This window comes from Lissotriton vulgaris, chromosome 2_1 (genome assembly GCF_964263255.1).
Source record: "Lissotriton vulgaris chromosome 2_1, aLisVul1.2, whole genome shotgun sequence".
NCBI lineage: Eukaryota > Metazoa > Chordata > Amphibia > Caudata > Salamandridae > Lissotriton > Lissotriton vulgaris.
Genome location: NC_141687.1, coordinates 932591876 through 932609978, shown reverse-complemented (window position 1 = coordinate 932609978; position 18103 = coordinate 932591876).

Below are 18103 nucleotides of genomic sequence, written 5' to 3'. Positions count from 1 at the left end.
CTACATCAGACCCAGGAGCTGTTGCCTTTCACAAGACTCCTCAATACCAGGCTCTTCGATAAGTAGCAGCCCCCTCTCCTCCACCCAGCACCTTCAAACCATCACAGGTGTGTAGCGCACTTTAGAAATATCCTGTTTGAATGATTGTTTGAGAGTGCCACTGTCAACTACGGGCAGACATTCATACTCCTCAGCCATACTCAGTAGGCACTCCACAACCACAACCAAAAAATACTAATATGGACGTCTCCCATCCAACACCACGTTGCCTGTAGTCTGTCCAGCCACATTTGCCCTGGACAACATTCATCACTTCCACAGTACAACTGCATGAGGCTGATAGATTTCCCACATCAAGAAAAAGACCTAGTAGTCCCTCCCTGGACACCAACACATTACCCATGACCTGTACACCTTCATGAGACTCTTATGTAACTGTCTGTCAGAGCAGTATGGCAATCCCCCTCCACCCCCCTCAGCAGATAGTAACCATCAGGTGGGAGTATTTACCACAATGGATGTAGTTGATCATACATTGTGACCTATGTGTGTCCACAACCAGACTCAGATCCCAGTGTATGTATGGCTTGTGTTTGTTCGACACTCTGGCATACTTTGACATATGCCAACACGTATGTTGTTGACTTTGGGTGAAAAATACTTCTACATCAATACCTATTGTGTTATATTTATTTTATTCTCCTGTGAGTGAAATATGAGTAGGTGTTAGGTGCTGTACAAAAATGTGGGGAATCTAAAGTTCACATAATTAGATGTGATGCCTTGCAGTTTCAGTCAACAGAGTCCAGAACACAGTGTATGGCATCATTGGTGACACTGTGACCAGCAAGTCTATGTGGGAGAATGTGACAGTCAATAAGGTGTTGCTGTTGCACAGAAAGCCAAGATGCCAGACCAGGTGACCTGAGAGATGTGCATGGCCCTCTGCCTCTCAACGTCTTTTTGTCGGACGACCCGCCTTCCTTGGGGGACCCTCATATGCAGGCCTTGACGATGCCTGGGACTCTCCGTCGGATGTATCCACCTCCTCCTCCCTCCCTGTGCCTGTTCCAGTGTTTGCCTGGATGATTGTTGCCTAGTGACACAGGGAGGGTGCTGCATGTTGTCAGCAATCCGACGGAGTGAATGGCTGATGTCCCTCTGCACCGCCAAGAGCTCATCCAGTCTTGCCTCCATCCGTCCTTGGTGTAGTCGTTGACTGGCATATTGCTTGGCCTGCTGGTTTTTTAAAGCAATGAGGGCCCCCACTTCCTGCCTGAACTCCCTGGTATCCCGCCGGTATCCCTGCATGATGTTTTTGAGTTCAGACATACAGGGCCCATCAGCTTGCTGGTCAGGTTCTCGCCTCCGCCTTGAGCCACTCCCACCACCCCTGCCCACACGCGCCTGGCCTACTGTTGTGGGTATTTCGGGTCGACGGGACCCCTGAGGGTTGACAGTTGTGGTGTTGTCTGCCTCCTCCTGGGTGTCCGCTGAACCTTGTCCCTCATTGTCAGAGCTCAGTTGTGGATTGTGGGCAGGGCTCCGAGCTGTCTGCTGGGATGTGACAGGAATGGGTGTGGTGGTTGGCGCAGATGGCCCTGATCCAGCTGCGGCACGGGTTTGGGATCCAGAGGTGCCAGGTTGGTCTGTGTCATCCATGGAGTGATGAGAGGCATCACTGTTGGTGGGATCAGGGTCCTGTGGAGCCTGCGACTGTGATACTTCTCCCCCCTGGTTGGGGGTAGATTGTGCATGTTGCCCTGTGTGTGAGAGACAGACGATGTTAATGGCATTCAATGTAAAAAAATATGTTTCATATACATTTTCGTTATCACTGTTACAACTGCTTTCGATTTTTCACACTGTTCAGTGGTGGTGTCAGATTGATCTGTGTTCGGGACACATTTTAATGTGAGGGTCTATTTACATTGAATGTCACTGGCAGGCATTTCAGCAGTGAATTGACAGTCATTGTGCACCACACCTATGGCAACATGGATGCAACACTTTCACACTGTGGATCCTCATAGTGTGATAACAGTACAGGTGTTTCCCGCATCTGTGCCATGGAAGGGGCACATTGCTTCAGTTGTGTCGCTGGTGCAACGCTGATTCAGCAATGCTCTGTGCAGCCCTATCTGCACAATGCCGTGTCAATCCTTACGTCTGCTTCAGGCATGCACATGTTTTTGAGGCAGCATGCTCATGAAAGTGGCTGAGTGAAATTGTTAATATTTCAGTCAGCCACTTTTGGGAGGTGTTGCTGTGCCGTGACACGCAGCCAATACACACCACAACACAACCACACCATGATCAGTCCACTTACTTCTGCCGCAGGGCTTTACAACGTGACGCAAAAATTTGAACCTGATCACTACCGCGCTAGCGCTTTAGGTGAAAACATTGTAAATATTGCTGCAAGTGTTTTTAAACCACGTTCTCTTTTAAAATTGTTATTTGTCACTGGTAATTCGTGCGCTGACTCCCCGTTCCACCGCAGCGATCAATGCTGTTTGTTGTGGAGGGCGAACAGAGCGCTCTCACTTCCTGATGGTGCCATTAGCGGGCGGCCATCTAGCAGGGTGACGCTCCAGTCTTTTCTCGAGGCCTGACTATTTAAGACCCACTACGCCGACGCGCACAATCAAAATTGGAACCTGATCACTACGGCGCTAGCGCTTTGGGTGAAAACATTGTAAATATTGCTGCAAGTGTTTTTAAACCACGTTCTCTTTGAAAATTGTTATTTGTCACTGGTAATTCGTGCGCTGACTCCCCGTTCCACCGCAGCGATCAATGCTGTTTGTTGTGGAGGGAGAACAGAGAGCTCTCACTTCCTGGTGGTGCCATTAGTGGGCGGCCATCTTAGCAGGGTGACTCTCCTGCCTTTTCTTGAGCCCTGACTATTTAAGACCCACTACGCCGACGCGCACAATCAAAATTGGAACCTGATCACTACCGCGCTAGCGCTTTGGGTGAAAACATTGTAAATATTGCTGCAAGTGTTTTTAAACCACGTTCTCTTTTAAAATTGTTATTTGTCTCTGGTAATTCGTGCCCTGACTCCCCGTTCCACTGCAGCGATCAATGCTGTTTGTTGTGGAGGGAGAACAGAGCACTCTCACTTCCTGGTGGTGTCATTAGCGGACGGCCATCTTAGCAGGGTAATGCTCCAGTCTTTTCTCGAGCCCTGACTATTTAAGACCCACTACGCCGACGCGCATGATCAAAATTGGAACCTGATCACTACCACGCTAGCGCTTTGGGTGAAAACATTGTGAATATTGCTCCAAGTGTTCTATCGACCGCCTGGAACGCTGGGCCAGTTTGTCTCAAACATGACTGACCTAGTTGCCAACTTAGTGCTCACCTTGGCAAATTTTACAGTGTTAAGTGACTTAAATCTGCATTTAGATGACCCGCTTGACCCGGCAGCCAACAGTCTTCGACTGAACTTCCAAGCTATTGACCTGACCCAAAAAGGATTCCTCCCTACACATACTAAAGGTCATCTTCTAGATCATATCTATAGTAATCTTGGCAATTTAAAAACTGAGTCGCCTCTGCCACTGCCCTGGACCGACCATCACCTAATACCCTTTACTGTGATTACTAGAAATTCCCCAACTATACAAGATCCTAAAAAACATTGGGGTAGGAAATGGGCCATACTCTCCTCCTCCAAATGGGAATCGGCGCTTGCTGAACTTAAACCTTTTAAAGCTACAAATCCCAATATAGCCAGTACAAATTTTCATAACTGGATTATTAACTCCCTTGACCTAGTCCTCCCGAAGGAACCCCTACATTCCATAAAAAGGCAAAAAGTAGCCCCTTGGTATACTCCCAGATTAAGGGATATGAAACAATCATGCCGTAAATTGGAAAGAGCCTGGAGACAAGATCGCTCACAGCTTAAGAAGGCAGACTATAGAGCCGCTATTAGGCTATAAAAAAAGGAAATTAAGTCGGCTCAAGCCCAGTTCTACGAATCAAAAATTAACCTGGCTGCAAACGCTCCTAAGGAAATTTTTAAAATAGCTAAATCATTGATCTCTCCTCCCTCTGAGCGAATGTCACTAGATGGGGCACCAGCCCGCTGCAACAATCTAGCAACTTTCTTCTTTCAGAAGATCCAGACCATCTATTCTTCTTTTGCTGCTGATAGAACTGAATCTGATGTTGCTACTATAGCAGGCCCCAATACTCCAGCTCCCTGTATGCTGGAGGAATTCACTCTTTTAGATCCTGCCTCCTTAGACAAAATAATTCCTAAAGTCACCTCAGGATCCCCTAATGACCCAGCACCCCCACAGTTCCTTACCATGGTCATTATCCGCCCAGTCATCCTTGACGTTCTTAACATCTCAATCACCTCAAGCACAGTCCCGACCTCGTGGAAATGTGCAATGGTCAAGTCCCTTTTAAAAAAAACCACCCTAGACCAAAGTAACCTAGCTAACTTCCGCCTATCTCCTGGTTACCCTGGATGAGTAAACTACTAGAAAAGCACATCAATAACATCTTAGTAGATTACTTAGAATCTAATAATCTGCTGTGTGCCTCTCAGACGGAATTCCGTCCCCAACACGGGACTGAGACTGCCTTGCTAGCAGTGACCGAAGAAGCAAGAACTGTGCTAGACCAGGGAGGGAAAGCAGCCATCATATTACTAGATCTCAGCACCGCGTTCGACACGGTTAACCATGCTACCTTATTACATCGACTGAAGGGCATGGGAGTGTCGTGCGTGGCCCTGGCATGGCTCACTTCCTTCCTGGACGAGCGCTTCTTCCAGGTGTTTGAGGGGGAGTTGTATCCACCAAGCAGCCACTCAGTTGTGGGGTTCCTCGGGGCTCTGTCCTGAGCCCCACACTTTTTAACATTTACATGAGGCCCCTAGCGGAGATAGTTCATCCATTTGGCGTTCGTATTGTCACCTACGCAGACGACACTCAGCTGGTGGTCTCTCTGGACCACACTAAGGGGTCACCCAGCACTCTGGGCTCATGTTTAGAGGCAGTGGCTAAATGGATGGACTCCTCCTGCCTCAGACTAAATGGGGAGAAGACAGAAATCATGCTACGGGGCAACCCCTCAACTACCATTCTGTCTTCCATCTGGCCCACGTGTCTTGGCCCCCCTCCCCCTCTAAACCTCAGATAAAGAGCCTCAGAGTCTGGCTTTATAAATCACTGGACTTCACTGCCCAGGCCACCAGAACTGCATCTACTTGTTTTGGGTTGATGAGAATGCTCCGGAAAGTGCTCCCTTTACTTCCGTTCCAGGCGAGGAGAGTCATGGTTCAAGCCCTGATACTCTCCCGCCTGGATTACGGTAATGCTCTCTATCTAGGAGCCCCGGTGGCAGTGATCAACAAACTCCAGGTCACCCAAAACTGCGCGGCCCAACTGCTTTTCCATATTCCTCGCTGGCAGTCGGCCAAACATGCCTTAAAGCAGCTACACTGGCTTCCTGTGGCAGCTAGGGTACAATTGAAAGCCATGTGCCTTGTCCAAAAAGCCATTCACAGAACAGGTCCAGCCATAATGTACCCTCTAGCTACTCCCTACGTCCCCCCAGAGCTCTCCGCTCCAGTTCGTTGCATCTGGCCACTACGACCAAGATAAACAAAGCTCGCTGGGGTGGTCGCTCATTCTCACATAATGCTGCGAGAATATGGAATTCCCTCCCGCTTGACCTTAGAGAGAACAACAACCGGATGGCATTCAGGAGGTCTTTAAAAACTCACTTGTTTGGAAAAGCCTGTTAATCACCCCAGCCTGCTACCTTGGATTTCAGTTAAAGCGCTGCAAGGCCTCCGGGTAGTCTATGCGCTATACAAATATAATTTTTCATTTCATTTAATTTCATTACATCTCCCATGTGCATCACCTTGTCAATACCCAACAGCATTGCCGTAATATTTGTGCGTCCACTGCATCAGTAACGTGTAGCTATGGCATCGTGGTATAAGTGCAAGTGACTTGTGAATCAGGCCTGTGCATGTTTTGGCTTACATGCTTCATCAAATCTGTATTTGTGGTGTTACAGGAGGGTGGTGACAGTGGAACACTACATTGCCTGTACCAGCTGGCTATGTTTATGTAAAGGGTGTGTGTGACAGGCTGTGCTGGTAGTTTGAGTCTGCGTTGGAACTGTGCCTCACTCATGGTGCGGCTGTCCCTCCATGGGGCATGGTACCATGACCATCTTTGTGAGTTCCGGTTTAAGATATCTGACCTTTTTGTCCTGAGGTTACTGTTTGCACTGGTCACAGGATGACCTTTTGCAACATACACTATGGCCCAGTGTCAGCTATGTTGTCAGTACTTTCTCACTCCCTGTACATTGAGCATGGTCCATGGGTGTGTACCTGGTCCATATGGGATGCTTGCAATTGGGCATGTGCGTACACAGTAGTGGTGATAGGGTTGTCCTTAGTTTAAGCTTCTTCACCATCCCCCTTGCAGCCTTCTGGCCCTGAGCCTTGCACCCACCCCCATGCTGTTGACCAGTGGCAGGAGTCATATCTACACCCCCCTCCGATGTCTGGGCACTGCTGGGAGTCATATCTACACCCCCTCCTACGTCTGGGAAGTGCTGGGAGTCATATCTGTACCCACCTCCTATGTCTGGGCACTGCTGGGAGTCCATCCATCCACCCCTCCTATGTCTGGGCACTGCTGGGAGTCCTACGCACACACCCCTGGGAGTCATATCCACACCCCCTTCTATGTCTGGGCACTGCTGGGAGTCATATCTACACCCACTCCTATGTCTGGGCACTGCTGGGAGACGTACGCACACCCCCCTCCGATCTGTGGGCACTGTTAGGAGTCCTATCCAGCCACCACTCCTATGTCTGGGCACCGCTGGGAGTCATGTCTACACCCCCTCCTATGTCTGGGCACTGCTGGGAGTCCTAGCCAGCCACACCTCCTATGTCTGGGCACTGCTGGGAGTCATATCTACACCCCCCTCCTATGTCTGGGCACTGCTGCGAGTCTTATCCAGCCACCCCTCCTATGTCTGGGCACTGCTGGGAATCATATATACACCCCGCCCCAATGCTGGGCACTGCTGGGAGTCATATCTACATCCCATCCTATGTCTGGGCACTGCTAGGAGTCCTATCCAGCCGCCGCTTCTATGTCTGGGCACTGCTGGGAGTCACATATACACCCCCTCCTATGTCTGGGCACTGCTGGGAGTCCTAGGCACACCCCCTCCTATGTCTGGGCACTGCTGGGAAACCTGTGCACACCCCCCTCCTATGTCTGGGCACTGCTGGGAGTCATATTTACACCCCCTCCTATGTCTGGGCACTGCTGGGAGTCCTACTCACACTCCCGCTCCTATGTCTGGGCACTGCTGGGAGTCATATCTACACCACCCTCCTATGTCTGCGCACTGCTGGGAGTCATATCTACACCCCCTCCTATGTATGGACACTGCTGGGAGTCCTATGCACACCACCCTCCTATGTCTGGGCACTGCTGGAAGTCCTATGCACACCCCCCTCCTATGTCTGGGGACTGCTGGGAGTCATATCCAGCCACCACTCCTATGTCTGGGCACTGCTGAGAGTCATATCTACACCCCCTCCTATGTCTGGGCACTGCTGGGAGTCATATTGAAACCCCCCTCCTATGTCTGGGCACTGCTGGGAGTCCTATCCAGCTACCCCTCCTATGTCTTGGCACTCCTGGGAGTCATATCTACACCCCCTCCTATGTCTGGACACTGCTGGGAGTCCTATCCAGCCACCCCTCCTATGTCTGGGCACTGCTGGGAGTCATATCTACACCCCCTCCTATGTATGGGCACTGCTGGGAGTCCTGTGCACACATCCCTCCTTTATCTGGGCACTGTTGGGAGTCATATCCACACACCCCTCCTATGTCTGGGCACTGCTGGGAGTCAAATCTACATCCCCACCTATGTCTGGGCACAGCTGGGAGTTCTATCCAGCCACCCCACCTATGTCTGATCATTGCTGGGAGTCATATCTACACCCCACTCCTATGTCTGGGCACTCCTGGGAGTCCTATGCACACCCCCCTCCTATGTCTGGGCACTGCTGGGAGTCATATCTACAACCCCTCCTATGTCTGGGCACTTCTGGGAGTCCTATCCAGCCACCCCACCTATGTCTGGGTACTGCTGGGAGTCATATCTACACCCCCTCCTATGTCTGGGCACTTCTGGGAGTCCTACGCACACCCCCTCCTATGTCTGGACACTGCTAGGAGTCCTATGCACACCCCCTCCTATGTCTGGGCACTGCTGGGAGTCATATCTACACCCCATCATATGTCTGGGCACTGCTGGGAGTCCTATCCAGCCACCCCTCCTATGTCTGGGCACTGCTGGAAGTCCTATGCACACCCCCCCTCCTATGTCTGTGCACTACTGGGAGTCCTGTACACACACCCCTCCTATGTCTGGCACTGCTGGGAGTCATATCCACACCCCCTCCTATCTCTGGACACTGATGGGAGTCATATCTACACCCCCTCCTATGTCTGGGCATTGCTGGGAGACCTGCGCACACACCCCTCCTATGTCTGGGCACTGTTGGGAGTCCTATCCAGCCACCACTCCTATGTCTGGGCACTGCTGGGAGTCATATCTACAGCCCCCTCCTATGTCTGGGCACTGCTGGGAGTCATACCTACACCCCATCCTATGTCTGGGCACTGCTGCGAGTCCTATCCAGCCACCCCTCCTATGGCTGGGCACTGCTGGGAGTCATATCTACACCCCCATCCTATGTCTGGGCACTACTGGGAGTCATATCTACACCCCCCTTGTATGCCTGGGCACTGCTGGGAGTCATATCTACACCCCCTACTACATCTGGGCACTGCTGGGAGTCCTATTCAGCAACCCCTTCTATGTCTGGGCACTTCTGGGAGTCACATATGCACCCCCCTCCTATATCTGGGCACTGCTGGGAGACCTGTGCACACCCCCTCCTATGTCTGGGCAAGCTGGGAGTCATATCTACACCCCCTCCTATGTCTGGCCACTGCTGGGAGTTCTACTCACACCCCCTCCTATGTCTGGGCACTGCTGGGAGTCCTATGCACACCACCCTCCTATGTCTGGGCACTGCTGGAAGACCTATGCACCCCCCCTCCTATGTCTGGGGATTGCTGGGAGTCATATCGAACCACCACTCCTTTTTCTGGGCACTGCTGAGAGTCATATCTACAACCCCCTCCTATGTCTGGGCACTGCTGGGAGTCATATCTACACCCCCTCCTATGTCTCGGCACTGCTGGGAGTCCTATCCAGCTACCCCACCTATGTCTGGGCACACCTGGGAGTCATATCTACACCCCCTCCTATGTCTGGGCACTGCTGGGAGTCCTATCCAGCCACCCTCCTATGGCTGGGCACTGGTTGGAGTCATATCTACACCCCCTCCTATTCCTGTGAACTGCTGGGAGTCATATCTACACCCCCCTCCTATGTCTGGGCACTGCTGGGAGTCTTATCACGCCACCCCTCCTATGTCTGGGCACTACTGGGAGTCATATCTACACCCCCCTCCTATGTCTGGGAACTGCTGGGAGTCATATCTGCACCCCTAACCTATGTCTGGGCACTGTTGGGAGTCCTATCCAGCCACCACTCCTATGTCTGGGCACTGCTGGGAGTCATATCTACACCCCCTCCTTTGTCTGGGCACTGCTGGGAGTCCTATCCAGCCACCCCTCCTATGTCTGGGCACTGCCGGAAGTCATATCTACACCCCCTCCTATGTCTGGGCACTGTTGGGAGTCCTATCCAGCCACCACTCCTATGTCTGGGCACTGCTGGGAGTCATATCTACACCGCCTCCTATGTCTGGGCACTGCTGGGAGTCCTATCCAGCCACCCCTCCTATGTCTGGGCACTGCTGGGAGTCATATCTACACCCCCATCCTATGTCTGGGCAATGCTGGGAGTCATATCTACAGCCCCCTCCTATGCCTGGGCACTGCTGGGAGTCATATCTACACCGCCTCCTATGTCTGGGCACTGCTGGGAGTCCTATCCAGCCACCCCTTCTATGTCTGGGCACTGCTGGTAGTCACATCTACACCCCCTCCTATGTCTGGACACTGCTTGGTGACCTATGCACACACCCCTCCTATGCCCGGGCACTGCTTGGAGTCATATCTACACCCCCTCCTATGTCTGGGCACTGCTGGGAGTACTACACACACCCCCCTCCTACGTCTTGGTACTGCTGGGAGTCATATCTCCCCCCTCCTTTGTCTGCGCACTGCTGGGAGTCATATCTACACCCCCCTCCTATGTCTGGGGACTGCTGTGAGTCCTATGCACACCACCCTCCTATGTCTGGCCACTGCTGGAAGTCCTACGCACACCCCCCTCCTATGTCTAGGGACTGCTGGGAGTCATATCCAGCCACCACTCCTATGTCTGGGCACTGCTGAGAGTCATATCTACACCCCCTCCTATGTCTGGGCACTGCTAGGAGTCATATCTACACCCCCTCCTGTGTCTGGGCACTGCTGGGAGTCCTATCCAGCCACCCCTCCTATGTCTGGGCACTGCTGGGAGTCATATCTACACCCCCCTCCTATGTCTGGGCACTGCTGGGAGTCCTATCCCACCCCTCCTATGGCTTTGCACAGCTGGGAGTCATTTCTACGCCACCCTCCTATATCTGGGCACTGCTGGGAGTCTTACGCACACCCCCTCCAATGTCTGGGCACTGCTGTGAGACCTGTGCACAACCCCCTCCTATGTCTTTGCAGTGCTGGGAGTCATATCTACACCCCCTCCAATTTCTGGGCACTGCTGGGAGTCCTATGCACACCCCCCTCCTATGTCTGCGCACTGCTGGGAGTCATATCTACACCCCCCTCCAATGTCTGGGCACTGCTGGGAGGCCTACGCTCACCCCCCTCCTATGTCTGGGCACTGCTGGAAGTCCTGCGCACACACCCCTCCTATGTCTGGGGACTGCTGGGCGTCATATCCAGCCACCCCTCATGTGTCTGGGCAATGATGGTGGTCCACCCATGTGACATGAGTTGTTTGTATACTCACCAGGCTCCACGACTCCTGGAATTCCATGTACTCCCACCGGTGGAAGCAGGGCCATGACATTCTCCTCCCAGGGCTGAAACTGTACTGGTCTGCGGGGACCACCCCCTCCAGTGTGATGAGCGTTGGCGTAGTCATCATCCATCTTGCGCTTGACCATCCTCCGCAGATCGTACCACCTGGCCTGGCAATTCTTCCTGGTGCGCCTGATGGGTGCAACAGCATTAACCCAACGACGATCCTCTCCCACATGCATGTTTTCTCCGCTATGCTGGTCTGTCTGACAAATGCACCAAACAGCTGTGGCTCAACTCTGATGACCTCATCTGCAAGGATCTCCATCTCCTGGTTAGTGAACTTTGGATTCTTTGGTGTAGTCATGTTGTGGGGCAAATGTGTGTGGGGGGTGACTGTGTGTATTAATGGGGGGTGTGGGTCAGAATGTGAAGTTGTTGTGTGGGTCTGAATATGATTGTGGGTATGTGTGAAGGTGGATGTGTGCAGTTGTTGGTGTGTTGTCAGTCTCTGTAGGAAAATGGTTATGTTGCACAGGATGGTGGTTTGTGGGTGTGGGCCCTTTTTATTGGTCCATTTATGGGTGTGGCTTATTTTGAATTTTTGGGTGGGAGTGTTATAAGGGGTGGGTCTGAGTTGGGCCCTCTGTTTGCCATTTTTGATCTGGCCAGGACATTGCTTTGTAAACAGGAGATATGTTTAGTGGTGTTGTGTGACTCTTTTGAACACTCCTTGTGCTTTTTTATTGTGTAACTCTCTCATACGCGATGTATTTACGGGGATATTGTGGGCGCTTCGTTGAGGGGGGGTTCGATGCATACTTTATTGTGTGGCTCTCTCATATGCGACGTATTGGCGGGGTAAGCATGCGCTTCGTTGATGGGGGATTAACTTTCTATTTGATTGTGCGACCCGCTCATACGCAATGTTTTCCGTACAAATCGCAGCTCATACGCGGCGATGGCGTTTTCACATATGAATCGCGGTAACGGTCTCCGATCAGGATCATACTTGGCGGGTCGTACGCCATGTTTACAAATTGTACGACTCACTAGCCGAGTCTGTATCGTACGGTTCTCTGCTGGTTTTTCGTACGGTTCGTAAACATTCGGACGGAATATTTGTAAACGGATCGTATAATGCAATTCGGATGCCATTGTACGAATCGTACGGAAACGGCTACAAATACCAATTGTAGGACGGTTTTCTATCCCGAATCAGGATCGACCCCCTAAATAAAGACTGTACACAATTAATTAATTATTTAGCATAAGCCAAACAATTATAATAAATTATAACAACCTCTATAAAAATTATTAAATGATTTTTAAAATTATAATATAATTACACTAACCCAAATTTACATATACATTAAAAATATAACATTAAATTACTTTCCAATAATACTAAAATTACATATATAAATATATAGCAACACATTTTTTAAATTACATTTATTAACAAATATATTTTACCAACAACCACAAACAACATAAATATAAAGATAAAACAAACATGACAAATATTTACCTTATTAAAAAGTGACTGCTAAAAATGTCAAATAACATATCTCAACCAATCAATTTAAACTTAAAACACACAAACAAAAAAACATAAACTAATTAACTGAACAATATAAAAGCAAACAATTAACACATGTTTTACTGTTTATTGGCCAAACACGGAGGGAGAATGTTACTTTGAGAAAGAGAGACTAGAAAAGAAAGACAATCTACACAAACAACTATATTAAATTATACTACAACCCAGGTAACAACCAATTTTTGTTTCTAAATATAAATGCCCCAACATCCTTACCCTAAATAAATAAAATAATGAAATGTTCCCCTTTTTTAAATAGAAACTTAAGTGCAATACAACCAAATCGAAAAAAAGAAACACAAATATATTATAAGGTACCTTCTTGAACTCAACATAATAAATAGTATAAATAAATAGTGTAAAACTAAACCTATGAAGAAAGTAAATAACTCAGACTTTTAGACATATCAAAGTACAAAGCATAACTAATAAACACATTTTTCTACAAAGCTTTTACAAACTGCGCCCCCAAAGAACATCCACAAAAGCAAAATCATCAAATACAAAAAGTAATTATAATTTGTTTCAGTGCTAAATTATTAAAAATACAAATAAATTAGAAACATATTGCATATGTAATTTACATTTTTATTTCCCACCAACAGAAAATAAAACAGTGATAAAACAACAAGCAGTAAATAATCCCATCAACAAAAGTCATAGAATACTAATGTAAGTATTTTCTCTATATGTTTAATTATACTATAACTATTATAATTCACAATAGCATATTAACTAAACACATATTTATATATCTTTACAGATATATCTCAAAAATGTCAGAAGGTGCGAAGTTTATCATATCTCAAAAGGGGAAACTAATGCTTTGATATATGGGTTACACTTACACCCAAGAAAAAGTTATAGAAAATAAAGGTTATTGGAAATGTAGCAAATATTATGCCAATGCCTGTTATGGAAGAGCTACTACTATAGATTTAAATGTTGTGAATGTTAGAGAGCACAAACATCCCCCCAATGTGACTAAAGTGGAAGTAAGAGATGCCCTGGAGACAATATGGCAAGTAAGCGAAAGTTCCCAGCAGACAATGCTTTAACCAAAGTGCCAGAACATGTCACAGGACAACTTCCTTCCATAAACAACTTAAAAAGATTAATAGCAAAATCTAAAAGAACTTCAGTTCCAACTCCACCCACCCTCAAACATTTGGAGAAATCCAAATACTCCCAGAATACACCAAAAAGAAGAAAAATTCTTATTCTTTGACAATAAAAGTCAAAAGAAAAGAATTATCTTTTCAACTAACACTAATTTGCAAAAACTTAAAAAGTGCTAAACGTGGATGACGGGCAGAACCTTTAAAGTTTGTCCCAAACTATTCTATCATCTGTACACAATTCATGATGAATTTGAAGAGACAAATATCGTATTCATTTACGCATTGCTACCTAATAAAAATAATCCCACCTATATAGAAGTACTAACTACAGTAAAACAATTCACCGAAAATGACTATCCCCAAAGAATAATAATAGATTTTGAACAGGCAATGATTCAGGCAATACTCAAACTTTAGCCAGACACTGCAATACAAGGGAGCTAATACCATTTTAACCAAAGCATATGGAGGACAGCCAACATAACATAAACTTATTGAAGCTATTAAAAAGGAACAAAGCTATCAAGACCTCGGGCTAGAGCAATCTCTAAGCAAAGTAGGACCTAAACTAAGCAAACAAACCAAAACTATGTATGAATACCTCCAACATAAATCTAGGATGTATCCAAATACTCAAGGTCTAGAATGTCAATTCTTTTAAATTAAACCAAAAAGCAAACTTTGAAACATAGAAAACATCAAAACAAAGATGTCCTCTTTTTTTTAAAATAATAAATATACTTATGTCATAAAATGTAAACTATAATACAAAATGTTATGACATAATATAAATATTCAAAAAAAGAGAAAGAAAAAATAAACATCTTCAATTCACAACAATAATAAAAAGATTACTTATAGTTTTGTAGCTGTAGACTGTCCTCAAAAATGATAAAACGCACACCAATCGAAGGGAAAATAAATCCATTAAATAGGGAACCCAAAAAAAATTAAAAATACAACTGCAGAAAAGGGAAATCCAATGCCACAATACTCTGAATAACGAAACCCTTAAAAACCTGAAAATAGTTTTTGAAAAAACGCTCCAACAACCAAAAAAAATGGAAATGTAAAGTAACTTGTAATAAAGCAAGACACAACATTGTCCTTTATTTTTTTTTAAAACATGAGAACAGCTCCATCCGTGCACCAAACTGAGGACATGTAAATAAAAATTAAACAAAACCCACCCACAACAAAAATACAAACCCACAACAACAAATATCAACATAAAATACACAAAATCACATAAAAAATGAACATTACAAAAACTACATAACATTCTAATTATATCCGACACTAAGTCATATACATAAAACTCTAAGGGGCCCATTAGGATGTCGGGCAGATTGCCACCGCCATGCGGGCGGTGGCGATCCGCCCAACATCCTTTGCCCCCGCCATATTAGTATGGCGGGGGGACCGCGGCGGACGGAAAGACCGCCCGCCGCTGTTCTGCCCCGGTCTCCTTGGGGCCGGGGAGGAACATTTTTTATATGGTGGCGGTGTCTATTAGACACCGCCAGCCATATTATGATGGGCTTTGGGGAATGCCTTTCCAAGGTATGCGGAGACTCCCTGGGGGGGCCCAATGCGGGCCCCCTGGGACTCCGGGAGGGTGGGGGTGCACATGGGGGGTACCTATGGTATTCCCCCGCATTTCAAAGTGCAACATGGCAGGCACCGCATGACCTAAAAACAAAACAGATTGATACTAAAGTTAAAAAAAGAAAAACAAAATGGCTACATAATTAAAATGACAATAGGACTAATTCCCCTTAGACAACAATGGGAATATTGAAAACAAATTAAAAAATATATGTACAATTTTAGAAATAACAATATTTTCTCAATGTTTAAAAAATTGTAAAATATACATGAATTATTATTCATTGATACAGTTTTCTCAAAAATATTATTACATTATTAGAAAATTGAATTTTTCTTATCAATTTCATTATTTGATATTTTAATTCCACATGTATTAGAAATTTTATGAAATTTTAAAATGATTAATAATAATTTCCAATTAACAAAATGTATACATTTTGAATTTGTTAAATGTATTTATTTTTCTTAAATATTTAAATTTATAAAAAAAATACTTTCTCTATTTACCTCATCAAAAATGTATTTCATATTACTAAATATAAATCATAATATTTTAATTACTACCCACCTTTATCCTCTATAAACCTAATATCTCGCTCCTAAAATATGTACAATTTATTAAAATATAGTATATTTCAAAACAACATTTTTAAATTACTACCCACCCTTATCCCCTATAAACCCAACATCTGGATCCTAAAAAAATATGAAAATCAATCAAAATAAGTTATTTAAACAAAATATTATTATTGAATCATTATAAATTTACAAAAAATAACAATAATTACACAGTAAAAAATAACATTAAAACATATGAACATTGATATTACCAACTTCAATTTTTTTACATTGATATTTTCTACTTCGATATTTTTTAAATCGATATAAATTCTAAACAAAATATATATTTTTAACATCGATATTACTTACCTCAATATTTAACACCAACGACATTCTTGCTTTGATATTCAGGCTTCTCGATATTTGCACATCAATATTCTGTCTCTGCATCATGATGGATATCCCATCTGCTGAAATCTAAATCCCATAGGATTTTATGGGATTGATATTTCAGCGGACAGGCTATCTGTCACCGTTTTGACAGAGAAGCCTATCCACCGAAATCTAAATCAGGCGCTGAGAGTCACCCAAAGATGTAATCTCCTTCTGTTGCTTAAAGCTACAGGAAAGGCACATCTAGCCTTACCTCAGCTTACATGTTATTCGGAAAAGCTATTCAGGTGTGAATCAATTATGAATCTAAAAATAGGTGTTTTAGACGCTAAGGGATCTATTACGATGGGGGGTGGACAAGGTCCACCCGCCACCACCACGGTTAAAGGGACCACCCGCCATGGGTGCTGCGATCTCACCGTATCCATTAGGATGCCCCCGCCTCACTGGCGGGCGCATCCCGCATTTGTAACATCGCGGCGGCCGGTGCTGTCAGCAGCACCCGCCGCAATGTCAGAAATGTATGTTGTGCATTTGCATGCACAATGTGCAGTGCTTGCCACCTTGTGCATGCAAATGCAAGGGGTTACCATAGGTACCCCCCATAGGCACCTTCAACCGCCCCAACAACCTGGGGGCCCGCAACAGGCCCCCAATGCTAAAGACTGCATGCCATTCCAAAGGCTGACACCTCCCTGATTTCTAATATGGATGGTGGTGTCTTGCAGACACTGCCACCCTATTGAAGATGTTTTCCGCCCGGTCAACGAGTGGACTGGCAGAAAAGCGGTCTTTCCATCGGCCACGGACCCCTCCGGCCATTCTAATATGGCGGGGGTCTTTCTGGTATTGAAGGTGGGCTTTTCGCTCCTGCTGGGCCGAACCGCCCAACATCCTAATGGGCCCCTATGTTTATCTCAGTTAGCAGAAAGAAGAGAGGGTTGGGTAAATTGATAAAGAGAACTTTCAGTACAATCAGAATGTTACAATATTTTTTATTATTCATTATTTTAGTAAAAATAATTCCTGCTATTTTGCAAATTTTTCTAATAGTTAAAAATACATATCATGTGCACTAGGATAAGATTTTATTTGACTAAGGCCCCCGTTAGGATGGCGGGCGGACTTTTCCCGCCTGCCATCCCCGTGCAAAATGGGACCACCCGCCATAGGAGCGGCGGTCCTGCCTTGGCAATTAGGATGCGCCCGCCACACTGGTGGGCGCATAGTGTATTTTTATCATTGCGGCAGGCGGTGCTGAAAGCGCCGCCCGCTGCAATGGTAAAACTGCACATTGTGCATTTCAAAGCTCAACATGACAGGCACCTCGCGGTGCCTGCCATGTTGCACTGTGAAATGCGGGGGGTACCATAGGTACCCCCCACCATGTACACCCCTTACCCACCCGGAGTTCCTGGGGGCCCGCAATGGGCCCCCGCAGGGATTCTCTGCATGCCTTTCCGTGGCGGCATTGCGGCCACGGAAAGGCATTCAAATTTCCGAATCATAATATGGCTGGCGGTGTCTGATAGACACCACCACCATATTATACCTTTTCCGCCTCGGTCGCCTTGTGACCGGGGTAGAAAAGTGGCAGACGGTCTTACCATCTGCCGCGGTCCCCCCGTCATCCTAATATGGCGGGGGGTCTTTAGAGCAAGGATAGCGGGTGGATCGCCCCCACCAGGCCGGCGATGGCTACCGCCAGCCTTGCGGGGGTGATCCGC